The sequence below is a fragment of the Hyperolius riggenbachi genome, chromosome 8 (genome assembly GCF_040937935.1).
Source record: "Hyperolius riggenbachi isolate aHypRig1 chromosome 8, aHypRig1.pri, whole genome shotgun sequence".
In the NCBI taxonomy this organism is placed as follows: Eukaryota; Metazoa; Chordata; class Amphibia; order Anura; family Hyperoliidae; genus Hyperolius; species Hyperolius riggenbachi.
Window position 1 is genome coordinate 104735307 of NC_090653.1, and position 15032 is coordinate 104750338.

A 15032-nucleotide genomic window follows, 5' to 3' on the forward strand; every position below is an offset into this window, starting at 1 on the left:
AAATATCTATTCAACCACAATGCGCTATATACAGATAAATTGTTGTTTATTTGATAAATAAACTCATAATAAATAAATTGGCAAGTGGTTGGCATTGTATGATTTAAAACACCATTACAAAAAGAATATCATTTTTAAAAATCACTGCAAAATTATACTAAAGAATTCAATGCAAAAAATTATGCAATATGCAGTTCCAAGTTAGTGTATCAATTATTCAGTATGCTACAAGTTCATTAATTGCATACGGTATACTATTAACATAGAACTACAATGTCTGGCAATCCACTTCTCATTGCAAATTAGAGGGGACAGCGTTGGGGTTTCGTCACTTGTCCCGATATCGCTCGCCATTACAGCTATGCACCCAATCGAGTAAGTCAGCCCTACATCTTGCAGCATGTCCAAACATTCAATGAACCAGTTTTGGGCCAAAATTGGTTGCATTGTCGATCATGCATGCACTTGGCGGCACCGATTTTCATCAGATTCCGATTATAATAATCGAATCGAGTCAATCGGCCACCACGTCGCCTGATGTATGGTGACAGTCTGGAGCAGATGGGGATAGGTTGCTTCAGGAGCAGCCACAGAACAAGTCCACAGCTGAAAACACAGGGTAAGTGTAGCCTGTATATCTGTAAGATATCTATAAATTGAAGCAGTTTCATTAAATATCAGTTGAGGCAGAGTTCATTGTTTAGCTAAGTCCCGTGTAATATTGCTCTGGCAGACATTCCACACATCGTGGCTCCTATTTATGTGCAACTTGCCAATAGAAATGCTTGGCCAACTTTCCACAAGTGTTCGCTTACTGCAGCGGACCTGGAATTTCATTTCAGTCTGTTTTTCATGTGTGACTACAGTTGTATGTTTACCCTTCACTGATTCCAAAGCAGAAGTTGGCAGAGTAACCTCATAGTGTCACATGTCACATGCGAGCACACACCCACCCACAAACACATGGTTCAGAGATGATCCTGGCACTCATCCTGTGAACTTGGCTTCACTGCTGGGTAAGACCCTGAAACTATCTATGTTCTTCAAGAAGGACCCCATGACACTTCAAGTAAAAGTATTCTGTAAGTTACACTAACTGAGCACTTTCATTGGCTAAACAGTGCCATCTCTTTGCATGAATTCCACAAAATGGTAGAGATAGTCCTTTGAGATTTTTTCCCACTGTTAGTCCCACTTATTGCATAATGTAGTCTCTGCAGACTTATCATAATATGAATCTCACACTCTACTACATCCCAGATCACTTCTAGCTAATGGGCTGCTCACACAAAGCTGGTTGGGTCATTGGATTAATATTGATTACATTACTATCTGACTGCCTCCACAGAAATCACAAGTCATCAGACCAGGCTACGGTTTTGATCAATAATGCACCAAAATGGATTGAAAGAGTGTAACGATTGGTGTCAGCAACAGATTTTTCTGATTATTGGTGATCTGCAGTATCACCAATAATACAGACGCTATACCTGATTATGTGGTGATCTGCAGAATCACCAATAATACTGGTATAGCTAGACACAGGACACCCAATGTGATATAGTGTTTGGTGCAACAGTAATAGGAGAGGTTATCTCCCGCGAAGCGGGAGATACAGACACTACTGCAGCCAAGGATACCTGAGGAGCAGGGACCACTGACTGGGGTAATGTAGTGAGGATAGGACTGCAGCTAGAGATTCCCTGAGGAGCAGGGAATCAGACTGTACTGCAGCCAAGGATTCCCGGAGAGGCAGGGAATCAGACTGTACTGCAGCCAGTGGACCTTAGAGAGGCAGAGACCCACTAGCTGTGCTGCACGATGGTCTCCAGAGGAGCTGGTGACCATAGGCCTGATATAGCAGCTGGTAACCACCTGAAAAGCAGGTGTCACAGGAGTACAGTAGGGCAGTTCACCCAAGGACTAGGTGATAGCCAGGAAGGTCAGACAAGCCAGGTCGGCAACACACAGACGGACAAAGTACAGAAGCGGAAGACTGATTCGGTATCCAGGTACAGGCAAGGTTGGCAACAGATAGTCAGATGGGCGGAAGTACCGAATCAGAGGACAGGAGAGTAGTCAGGAAGCCAAAAGTCATAACAGATAACAATAATATCTCTCAATCCTAATCTTAGGTGTGAGGTCCTTGGTCTCAACACCTGGAAACTAATCTAACAGATGATAGTAACAATATAACAATTCCTAGACTTAGGTGTGAGGTCCTTGGTCTCAACACCTGGGAACTAGACTAACAAATGATAGTAACAATATAACAATTCCTAGACTTAGGTGTGAGGTCCTTGGTCTCAACACCTGGGAACTAGACTAACAGATAAACAGTAGCAAGCAATAGTACTTTAAAGCTATCAATAGAATGTGACTCAGTGTGAATTCCCAGCTCCGGCTGGTTCTAACACACTGTGGGATCTGACTCAGGTCTGAGCGCTCACACGTAAATGTTCGCAACAGCAGACAACTTGCAAATGACACGCAAGTCTTATTTATACTAACAGCGCCGCCCCAGCCAATCTGGAGCATAGCTGGAGTCAGCTGATCGGCATGATCAGCTGACTCCCCGTCTAGCAGCATAAAGGTCCTGTCGCCTGGCGCGCACGCGCGTAGTTCTCCATCTGTGTGCACTAGAAGGATCAGGCAAGACAGCCCCACGCTGCTGCGCGGTAACAGCCGCCGGCTGAGACGCGGATATAGCCGCCATGCCGCTTGCCCATGCGGCGGCATCTCCGCTATCCATTACAAAGAGATTTTTGTTTTAAGATATTTTGAGGGCAACACTGATCCATGTGTATCTAGTTTAACAGTTACAATGAAAGAGAGAGATTGCAGCAGTTGGAGGTGGAAGTTAGCTGGCACAGAGGGGCAGCTGGTGAAATACTAATAAGGGAATGGTGCAGTGGTCTTGGGGAAAGAGTAGGACATGCACTAAAACTATGGAAATGCCTAGAATTAGGTAAAGGCATATACAGTAAATATTGCATAAATGAAAGAATTTGCACTTTGTGATGCTTTGGATGTGAGAAATGAAGAAATAACGCAAGCTCATACTGACTGAGGCTCCACAGGAAGCTAAAGGTGGTAAATATACCGCCTGTCCGCTGCTCCCGTTCACAGGCCAGGCACTTGCGAGCACTTTGTGCAGGTGGTGGACAGGCAGCTCCCCCCCCCCCCCCCCCAATTATTTTTAATTGCCCAAGACTATTGTTTGTGATAGTCTTGGCTGAAAATCTACCATTGCTTAACCACTTTCCGACCGCCGTATTGACAAATGGCGGCCGGGAAGTGGACCCCGCAAGGACCGCCGTATAGACAAATGGCCCCAGGGGCCCCAGGCTGGCTCATGCACCATTGTTTTTAATTATTGTAGTATCCCATGCAGTTTAGTTAGGAGGGGGGCAGAAGAGAGGGAATATCCTGCACGCTGGTGCCCCCTGCTGGTCATATAGCCATTGTCTATATGCAACTGAAGCCCTCTCCTACTAATTGGCTGACTTGCTCAGCTTCTGCTTGATTATCACTGCAAGCTAGGTGTATTATGTGTGCACTTCTCATTGGCTTATAAGCAGCCTGCAGGCTTTATAAAGCAGCAGAGAACTGTTTGGGAGTGAGTTTCTCCAATTGTGTGTTTGGTAAGTATAGACAAATGGCGGCGGTCCTTGTAGGGGCATGGACGGAGCGATCGCGTCATCAGTGACGCGATCCTCCGCCTGGCGCCGCTCACCCGCCGCAACATCCCGCCGGCCATACGGAAGCGCCGGCGGGATGTTAACCCGACAATCGCCGCATACAAAGTGTATAATACACTTTGTAATGTTTACAAAGTGTATTATACAGGCTGCCTCCTGCCCTGGTGGTCCCAGTGTCCGAGGGACCACCAGGGCAGGCTGCAGCCACCCTAGTCTGCACCAAGCACACTGATTCCCCCCCCCGCCCCAGATTGCCCACAGCACCCATCAGACCCCCCCTGCCCAACCCCAGACCCCTGTTTACACCCAATCACCCCCCTAATCACCCATCAATCACTCCCTGTCAACGCTATTTTTTTTTATCCCCCCCCCCCCCCTGCTCCCTCCTGATCACCCCCCCCCCACCCCTCAGATTCTCCCCAGACCCCCCCCCCCCCCCCATGTACTGTATGCATCTATCCCCCCTGATCACCTGTCAATCACCCATCAATCACCTATCAATCACCCCCTGTCACTGCCACCCATCAATCAGCCCCTAACCTGCCCCTTGCGGGCAATCTGATCACCCACCCACACCAATAGATCGCCCGCAGATCCGACATCAGATCACCACCCAAGCGCAGTGTTTACATCTATTCTCTCCTCTAAACACCCACTAATTACCCATCAATCACCCCCTATCACCACCTATATGAAAGGGAGAACCGAGAGCCCAATATAGTGTAGTAAGTCAGGACAAATGGTATAGTGAAGAGTAATGTGTATATACTCACAAACCAGGGTTACCTCCAGGCAACCACTGTATAAGCAGGTGAGGAGACTGGCCTGTCCTCACTCAGGACTAAGAAGTCGCTCTCTGTAGACGTGAAGAAGAAGACTGGGGTATCCCCCTCCACCAAGGGTGGATATATAATGTAGTATAAGACTGAACAGAGGCGCCAAAAGTATAAAAACAGTGTTTAAAAAGTTAAAAATTGCTTTGGAGGCAGTGGTGGACTTACCTCCCTCAAGCAGACACAAGAAGCTGTGTATTTCAACAAAAAGTAAATTTTGTTGTAAGCAATACCCTGGAGTGTACCAATAAATTTACTTTTTTGTTGAAATACACAGCTTCTTGTGTCTACTTGAGGGAGGTAAGTCCACCACTGCCTCCAAAGCAATTTTTAACTTTTTAAACACTGTTTTTATACTTTTGGCGCCTCTGTTCAGTCTTATACTACCCAATCACCACCTGTCACTGTTACCCATCAGATCAGACCCTAATCTGCCCCTTGCGGGCACCCAATCACCCGCCTACACGCTCAGATTGCCCTCAGACCCCCCCTTATCAATTCGCCAGGGCATTATTTACATCTGTCCTTCCCTGTAATAACCCACTGATCACCTGTCAATCACCCCCTGTCACTGCCACCCATCAATCACCCGCTGTCACTGCCACCCATCAATCAGCCCCTAACCTGCCCCTTGAGGGCAATCTGATCACCCACCCACGCCAATAGATCGCCCGCAGATCCGACGTCCGATCACCTCCCAAGTGCAGTGTTTACATCTGTTCTCTACCCTAAACACCCACTAATTACCCATCAATCACCCCCTGTCACTGCTACCTATCAGATTAGACCCCTATCTGCCCCTAGGACACTCAATCACCCGCCCACACCCTCAGAATGCCCTCAGACCCCAGCCCTGATCACCTCGCCAGTGCATTGCTTGCATCTATTCCCCCCTCTAATCACACCTTGAGACACCCATCAATCACCTCCTGTCACCCCCTAGCACACCTACCCATCAGATCAGGCCCTAATTTGCCCCGTGTGGGCTCCTGATCACTCGGCCAAACCCTCAGATCCCCCTCAGACCCCCTTCCGATCACCTCCCCAGTGCATTGATTGCATCTATTTTCCCCTCTAACCACCCCCTGAGACACCCATCAATCACCTCCTGTCACCCCCCTAGCACTCCTATCCATCAGATCAGGCCCAATACAACCTGTCATTTAAAAGGCCACCCTGCTTATGACCGGTTCCACAAAATTCGCCCCCTCATAGACCACCTGTCATCAAAATTTGCAGATGCTTATACCCCTGAACAGTCATTTTGAGACATTTGGTTTCCAGACTACTCACGGTTTTGGGCCCGTAAAATGCCAGGGCGGTATAGGAACCCCACAAGTGACCCCATTTTAGAAAAAAAGACACCCCAAGGTATTCTGTTAGGTGTATGACGAGTTCATAGAAGATTTTATTTTTTGTCAAAAGTTAGCAGAAATTGATTTTTATTGGGTTTTTTTTCACAAAGTGTCTTTTTTTTTATATTCTTTATTTTCAATTCACAGGGAAAGACATTGTACAATTGTGAATTATAGCACAATAATAATATACATCTGATTTAAAGTACGATAATTGGTAGCAAAAGATTAACTGCCATTAGTCATGAAATTTGTAAAGTCCAAAACATTCTCAGTAATTCAATCCAACGCAGATGCCTATATGTACATCGATCACTTACGGAACAAACGGCACAATATCAGGATGTATAAAAAGACATAAGCATATGTGATATACCTGAGAAATATGCAGGTTTAGGAGCATCTGTGCACAAAAGTCTGGACTTCCCTGTAAAGTATTTTAACATAATCCCCAAACCCCCCCCCCCCACCCACCCCCATCCTCTGGTCACCTTCGTCCCCCTCTGCTAAACACTGCTTCAGCTTGGATCACAATCATATCGTAAACTTCTTCTTTTCACGCCTAAGGGTCAGCATATGGTTTTGCCTGTTGGCCACTGGTATTCTAATTACTGGTCATTTAGTATCTGCCGTAGTTCCTCAGAAATTCTAAAGTGGTTCCAGAAGGACCACGTTTTTTTATAAGCTTCTCCAGTGTTCAGGGCTACTGCAGTTAGATCTTCCATCAATTCTACAGCATCTAATTCTTTGACTAATTCTTCAATACCTGGGGGGGTTGTTTGTTTCCAATGTCTTACTAGGAGGCACTTTGCTGCATTTAAAATGTGCCTGACAACCGATTGCTTGTAGTTTTTCATTCTCCAATCGTTAAGATGTAAGAGGTAGAATTCTGGAGTGAACGGAACTGGCCTATCTGTGACTGATTTAATGAGTCGGTCAGTTTTCTTCCAGAAATCCAGTAAGACTGGGCAGGACCACATAATATGCAGCAAAGTACCTCTTTCATTATGGCATCGCCAGCAGAGGTCAGATCTTTCTGGGTAGATTGCATGCAGCCTAACAGGGGTGAGATACCAGCGTGTGAGCACCTTATAGTTTATTTCTTGTATTCTAACAGCCCTAGAGGACCTATGAGCATATGTGCAGATCAAAGTCTTCTGGGCTGGAGAGATGGTCTGGCCCAATTCCTGCTCCCAACCCTGTATGAAGGTCAGTGTCGGGGTGGCAAGGGAAGACAACATGTTATATATGATGGATAGGGTTTTCCTAATGGGTCCTGTTGTCGAGCAGAGTTCTTCGAACTCAGTTTTACGCCTCAGTTGGGCTGGCTGGAACCTATTTTGTGTAAGAAAGTGCCTGTATTGAAAGTATTCCCACCACTTTATTGACGGTGTGTTTTGCCTTCTCTTTAGGTCTTCCAGAGAGGCCCATCCATCTCCACTGCACATCTCAGAGAAACCCACATTTCTTGATTGATGTTGAAAGTTTCTTCTAAATTCTGCACAGTTATCTCCTATAGCAGGGTTATCCGAGATTGGAAGCAATGGCGATGGACAGGGCGCCAAATTTAAACTTTTATTTACCCTGTGAAAAGTAGTCAGAGTAGAACGACAGAGAGGTGGCAGGCACCATGAGGTTTTGGGTTTATTCTCAGTCCAGGCTAATCTGGAGAGAGGATAAGAGGATAAAGAGGTTTCAAGTTCTACCCATTGTTTGTGTTCCTGATGTCTACCCCAATCCACCACTCTGGTAAGGATAGAAGCAATGTAATATCGTTGTACGCTAGGGAGAGCTACACCACCCGTCTGTTTAGGGCTGTAGAAGATTTCTCGTTTAAGACGTGGGGGTTTACGTTTCCACACATATGAATTAAAGGCTGTTTGTGCCTGTTTAAAAAATTGTAAGGGAATTTTAATAGGTAAGGTCTGGAATAAGTACAGTAATCTAGGCATAATGTTCATTTTTATTACTGAAATCCTTCCAAACCAGGATAGGCCCGGGAGGTCCCATCGTTTCAGATCACTGAGGATTGTGTTAAGAATTGTGGGAAAATTAAGTTTATAAACCGATTTGAGGGAATCTGAAATGTACGTGCCTAGGTAGTGGATGGCTTTGGGGTTCCATTTGAAAGGAAAGTTTGATTTTATGTGTTCGACTTCTGCATAGGGCAGGCCCGCATTAAATGCTTCGCATTTGTCGAAGTTGATTTGAAAGAAAGATAATCTGCTAAAATGGTCGAATTCCGATATTAAGTTGGGGAGTGTGATTGTCGGATGTGTTAGAAAAAACAGAAGGTCATCCGCGTAAGCCGCCACCTTGTGATTAGTGTGACCTACTTGTATGCCCGTAATATCTGGGTTCTCCCTAACTGTGCACAGGAAAGGCTCCAGGGCGAGAGCGAAGATTAAAGGCGAAAGAGGGCACCCCTGCCGAGTACCGTTTGTAATCTGTAGAGAATTCGATAAAATCCCATTAACTTTGACCTTGGCCGAAGGGTTAGTATATGGCGCACTAATGCAGGACCGCATTCTCTCACCCAGGTTAACTTGCTGCATAACCATGTGTATCCACCCCCAGCCCACCCTGTCAAATGCTTTCTCCGCGTCTGTGGATAGGAGCATACATGAGCTTTTGCCCTGACGGGTGAGCTGGAGGAGGTCAAGGGCCCTGATTGTGTTGTCCCTGGCTTCCCTCTGTGGTATAAAGCCTACCTGGTCCCAGTGTATAAGAAAACCCATATGCTCTACAAGCCTGTTTGCGAGGGCCTTGGCAAAAAATTTTATATCAACATTTAGTAATGATATGGGCCTATAACTTCCGCAGGCTGCTGGGTCCTTATTTGGCTTGGCTATTACCGAAATGTGTGATTCAAGAGACTGTGCTGGAAAACATATTCTTGTCTCCCGGTCCGCTAGACCATTAAAAAGTTTGCATAAATAGGGTGAGAGTATATTTCTAAATTTTTTGTAGTACTCGGCAGAGAATCCGTCTGGCCCTGGAGCCTTTCCTGATTTGAGACCCGAAATAGTCTTTCTAATCTCGCATTCTGTGAATGGGGCTTCCATGCTATCCTTCATATCCTCAGTTAATTTTGGCATGTTGGAGCGGGTGATGTAATTCCTTATATCTGTAATATCTGGAGTCTTAACGTTCCCCTCTGCATTCTGAGACAGGTTGTATAGCTTATGGTAAAATTCTTTGAAGGCATTGGCTATAGACTCACTCCTAATGTGTTTTTTACCACTACGGTCAATGATGTGAGGGACATATGTTCTTTGTTGCTGTTTCAAAGCACGGGACAATAGTTTGCCTGGTTTATTACCATGTAAGAAGTATAAATGTTGGCATCTCTGCGCTGCCTGTTTAGCTTGGTCCTGTAAAATTTTATTTAGCTGTCGTCTAGTTTCTAGAAGCTTTATTAACAGAGGGTCACTGGGCTGCCTCTTATGTGTGTATTCTAGGCTACGTATTTCATCCAGTAATTTCTTTATTAACTCTCCTTTTTCCCTTTTTAGTCTAGTGCTGCGTGCTATTAGTAGGCCTCTCATGACACATTTGTGTGTTTCCCATAGAATGGAGGGCGACACATCCCCCACGTCATTGATCTCAAAGTATTCTTTCAGTTTACCCTCTATCTTACCGACTTCACCCTCCTCACGAAGTAGTGATGAGTTGAGGCGCCAGGTGAACGGAGTGTCACGTTTCTCTTTGCAGTTGAGTGACATGTGAACTGGGGCGTGATCAGAAAATGTGATCACCCCTATGTCTGAGGTTATAAAATCCGAAAGTAGGTTATGAGAGACCAAGATGTAGTCTAACCTAGAGTATACCCCGTGCATGGCGGAATAGAAGGTGTAATCTTTGGTGGTTGGATGTGTCACCCAGTGGCGGACACAGGCAGCAGTGGGCCCCTGTGCAAAATATCAATCGTGGGCCCCCCTGACCTGCGGCGCGCGAATCGCGCCACGGCAAAAAATGGGCGTGGCTATAACCTACGACGCGCGAAGCACGCCGCAGCAAAAAATGGGTGTGGATAGAACCTGCGGCGCGTAGCGCCGCGGCAAAAAATGGGCGTGGCAATGACCGGATAAGGGCGGAGCTAACTGTAATTTAAAGTGATCCCGGGGTGAGAGTGATATGGAGGCTGCCATATTTATTTCCTTTTAAACAATACTAGTTGCCTGGCGGCCCTGCTGATCTATTTGGCTGCAGTAATAAACTGAATTACACCAGCAACAAGAATGCAGCTTAATCTTCTCAGTTCTGACAATATTGTCAGAAACCCCTGACCTGCTGCATGCTTGTTCAGGGTCTATGGTTGAAAGAATAAGAGGCAGAGGACCAGAACGGCAACCAGGCAACTGGTATTGCTTAAAAGGAGAGAAATATGGCAGCCTCAATATTATTCTCACCTCAGGTTCCCTTGAAAAGTGCAACGCAAAGACAGTGGGCCCAGGTTTTGGTGACCCTTTCCCCAGAAAATTCACATAATTGTGCAGGTTTTCTCATGAAAATACACATAATGTGAGCAGATATGCCCAGAAAATACGTGCAATCATGTCGGCAGATATGCCCAGAAAATACGTGCAATCATGTCGGCAGATATGCCCAGAAAATACGTGCAATCATGACGGCAGATATGCCCAGAAAATACGTGCAATCATGTCGGCAGATATGCCCAGAAAATACGTGCAATCATGTCGGCAGATATGCCCAGAAAATACGTGCAATCATGTCGGCAGATATGCCCAGAAAATACGTGCAATCATGTCGGCAGATATGCCCAGAAAATACGTGCAATCATGTCGGCAGATATGCCCAGAAAATACGTGCAATCATGTCGGCAGATATGCCCAGAAAATACGTGCAATCATGTCGGCAGATATGCCCAGAAAATACGTGCAATCATGTCGGCAGATATGCCCAGAAAATACGTGCAATCATGTCGGCAGATATGCCCAGAAAATACGTGCAATCATGTCGGCAGATATGCCCAGAAAATACGTGCAATCATGTCGGCAGATTTGCCCAGAAAACACATGCAATCATGTAGCAAATTTGCCCAGAACATACATGCAATCATGTGGCAGACCTGCCCAGAACATACACGCAATCATGTGGCAGACCTGCCCAGAACATACACCTGCTAAAATAAATAATAAAAAAAACCATTTACTCACCTGCAGCAGCAGACCTCCTGTCCCAGCCTCCATCCAGCGCGCAGCTCCCATGGGTGGTTGGGTGGATAGGTAGCCTGGTGGGTAGGTAGGTAGGCAGCCCTTAGCCGGGTGGGTAAGTAGCCTGGTGGGTGGCTGGGTAGCCGGGTGGGTGGGTAGCCTGGTGGGTAGGTAGCCTGGTGGGTGGGTAGGTGGGTGGTTAGGTAGCTGGGTGGGTGGGTAGGTAGCCTGGTGGGTCTTTAGGTAGGTAGCCTGGTGGGTTGGTAGGTAGCCGGGTGGGTAGGTAGGTAGGTAGCCTGGTGGGTGGGTAGGTAGCCGGGTGGGTGAGTAGGTAGCCGGGTGGGTGGTTAGGTAGCCGGGTGAGTGGTTGGGTAGCCGGGTGGGTGGGTAGCCGGGTGGGTAGGTAGCCGGGTGGGTAGGTAGCCGGGTGGGTAGGTAGCCGGGTGGGTAGGTAGCCGGCAGGGTGGTTAGGTAGCTGGGTGGGTAGGTAGACGGGTGGGTGGTTAGGTAGCCGGGTGGGTAGATGTGTGGGTGGTTAGGTAGCCGGGTGGGTAGCCGGGTGGGTGGTTAGGTAGCCGGGTAGGTAGCTGGGTGGGTAGGTAGCCAGGTGGGTGGGTAGGTATCCGGGTGGGTGGGTAGGTAGCCGGCAGGGTGGTTAGGTAGCTGGGTGGGTAGGTAGCCGGGTGGGTGGCTAGGTAGCCGGGTGGGTAGGTAGCCGGGTGAGTGCGTAGATGTGTGGGTGGTTAGGTAGCCGGGTGGGTGGGTAGCCGGGTGGGTAGGTAGTCGGGTGGGTGGTTAGGTAGCCGGGTAGGTAGCCGGGTGGGTAGGTAGCCGGGTGGGTGGTTAGGTAGCCGAGTGGGTAGGTAGCCGGGTGGGTGGGTAGGTAGCCGGCAGGGTGGTTAGGTAGCCGGGTAGGTAGCCGGGTGGGTGGGTCGGCAGCCGGCAGGGTGGTTAGGTAGCCGGGTGGGTGGTTAGGTAGCCGGGTAGGTAGCCGGGTGGGTGTGTGGGTATCCGGGTGGGTAGGTAGCCGGGTGGGTAGGTAGCCAGCAGGGTGGTTAGGTAGCCGGGTAGGTAGCTGGGTGGGTGGTTAGGTAGCCGGGTGGGTGTGTGGGTATCCGGGTGGGTAGGTAGCCGGGTGAGTGTGTGGGTAGCCGGGTGGGTAAGGTAGCCGGGTGGATGGGTGTGTAGCTATCCGGGTGGGGGGCCCGACTCCTATCCTCCCTCACCTCGGGGCCCCCCTCCCGGTATGCGCGGCGGCGGCGGCGGGCGGGAGAGCAGAAAATCCAGGAAGTCTCCGCCGGGGCTGCAGCAGACACTAGAGGCTGCTGCCGCTTGGTCTCCCGTGTCTCCAACTTTGTACACTGCTCGCTACTAAACCAGGAAGTAGCGAGCAGTGTACAAAGTTGGAGACACGGGAGACCAAGCGGCAGCAGCCTCTAGTGTCTGCTGCAGCCCCGGCGGAGACTTCCTGTATTTTCTGCTCTCCCGCCGCATCGCATGAGGGGGAGGGGGGGGGGGGCCGATGTGAGGGGGGAGGACAGGAGTAGGGGCCCCCCAGGTTAAAATAAAAATAAAAGGTAAAATTAAAAAAAAAACCCTGCAATACTTAATGGGCCCCTGAAGCAGCGGAACTTCAGGGGCCCTCGTGCGGCGGCACGGCCTGCACGGCCGTATGTCCGCCACTGGTGTCACCCTCCAAACGTCAACAAGTTGCCTGTCATGTAGGGCTCTTTTTATCTTGTTTATTTTGGCGTGCGAGATGCTACTTCTCCCTTGAGAGGTATCTATGGTAGGGTTAAGTGCGACATTCAGATCTCCACCCAAAATTACGCTGCCCTCTGCAAACACCTCCAGTTCGGTTAGAAATTTCAGTATGAATTTCTCTTGGTCTATATTAGGTGAGTAAACAGAACCCAGAGTAAATTTTTTATCTTTAATCAGGCACTTCAGAAGAAGGAATCTTCCTTGTGGGTCATATTTTGTGTCAATGATGGAAAAGGGCAGATCATTGCTTATTAGTATAGCAGTGCCCTTGGTTTTGGAATTTGGAGAGTTACAATAGAAGGTGGTTGGGAATCGGCTATTGCGCAACTTTGGGTGAGTATCCCCCTTAAAGTGTGTCTCTTGCACGAATACTATTTGTGCTCTTTGTGCCCACGCATCCCTCAGGAGAATGTTTCTTTTTTCGGGGATATTAAGGCCCTTGGCGTTAATAGTTAGAATTTTCATGTGATCCATTGTGAATAAGAACCAAAGCAGATTAGGGTGGAGGAGGTGACCAGAGGAACCCCTATAAATTTAAGGAAAAACCACTTCAAATTTTGTAAAGCAAATGCTAAATGTATTTTTGTATTGTTGAACAACATTGTAACGATGTAACGAAGATCTTTAACTAAAAAGGCTATAGCCACTATTGTATCCTGCAAGCGCAGGGTTATCCTATGAGGGATACAGGAAACTATTGTCCACCGCATGAGTGGGCAATCCCTTCCCTCTCCCAGCCTCATTCTAATTGGAATCAAAGATTTAAACTTATCTAGACAGGAGGTTTTCGTATCTCACCTACCAATGGTGGACATCAACCCTCAACAGCACTCATAAAGGTACATATCATTAGCATTAAGTTAGCAGCCGAGCTCCCTACTGAAGCATAGACCTAACACCATGTAAGCCGTGGAATATAAAAGATCGACTTTACTGATTCATATAAGAATTTGTATCTGCAGCAGCCTCCTTTAAATGGAGAGGCATGAGGATGGGACCTCAAGTTATTTAGAGAGACCAAAGTGTGATGCGGTCTGCGGGACCGATAGCTAAGGCCGGAGAAAGTGGGGATGTTATACATGTGTATGGGCCATGTGTAGGTCCTGTGATCCTTATGCGGTCACTGTGTGGGGAGGAGGGGGGTGACTGACTGACTAAGCGGGGGTAGATACCATATAACTGGTAGATTGGTTTTCACCCTTAGGGTGTAAATAGGGGGTTGCCCACATAGTGGAAGAAGTTAAGAGGCCTCCATGGTAACGCGCCCACACAGCCTAAAAAAACGGTGCCGAGTGACGGGAAGCACTTATGTATGGGTATAGGTCAGGCGCGCCCCCATGGAGAACTCGAGTATATGTGACAAGTGTCCCCTGAAATCAAGCCTACAGGTACTTGTCCCGTATTCTCTGCATAAGGTAGCTTATTTCTATGGGAATTGTATGTAGATTGAGGAATGCTTATGCGTATAGCATCACTTTATAATAAATCCTCCCCTCTTAGATTTTAAGTCCTATGTGTTGTGACCCCCCCTCCCCCCTGCCTCCCGTATCATCTCATTTCCCCCGTGACAGTAGCATCTCTTCAATGGTTTCTCCTTTCTTACATCAACTCAATCATAGCAAGACAGCATGTATATCACCAGCCTTGAGCATATTACAGTCAAAATACCATTTGAACTAGGTTTTCATCGGGTTCACTCATTAAGAAAGAGTATAGCCAGCTACCGGGTGTGGAGAGAGCACTATCCCCTCTCGCCCAGCTCCGGAAGAGTACAGCATATTTCCGTTCAGATGCAAGTTTTTCAGTCCAAAATGGATGACTAATAAACGAGAGGGGAGCTTCAAACACGAAATTATGATACAGTTGTGAGGCCTAGATCATCATTAGCCCTGCTCACCCCTTCTCGAGTCTCAGTTTATGCGAACCCTTAAAAGGACAAGGAGTCCCCTGTGTGTCATTTCCATTAGATCGCATTCACAGGGCTTTAGCTAAAGTTCTTGATGGAGAACATAGTCCCAGAGCGCAGTAAAAAGAAAAAAAAAAAAAAGAAAAAAAAGGGGGGGGGGCTGCTGCATCCAAAGGGGGGCTGCCGGGGGAAAATATAAACAGTTAACGGCAAAAATACCACTTAAGTACTTATCTGGTGTGACGGTCTGGGAGCTTTAGACTAGCTGTATCATTCCGGTTGTTGCTGAGGCTGCT

The 15032-nt window shown here is 47.6% G+C and overlaps 1 protein-coding gene across 1 annotated transcript in view; it reads right to left on the minus strand.

Annotated features, from left to right (window-relative positions):
• LOC137529058 (PABIR family member 2-like) overlaps positions 1-15032 on the minus strand; it is a 127213-nt gene that overhangs the window by 60334 nt on the left and 51847 nt on the right. The window lies entirely within an intron of this gene.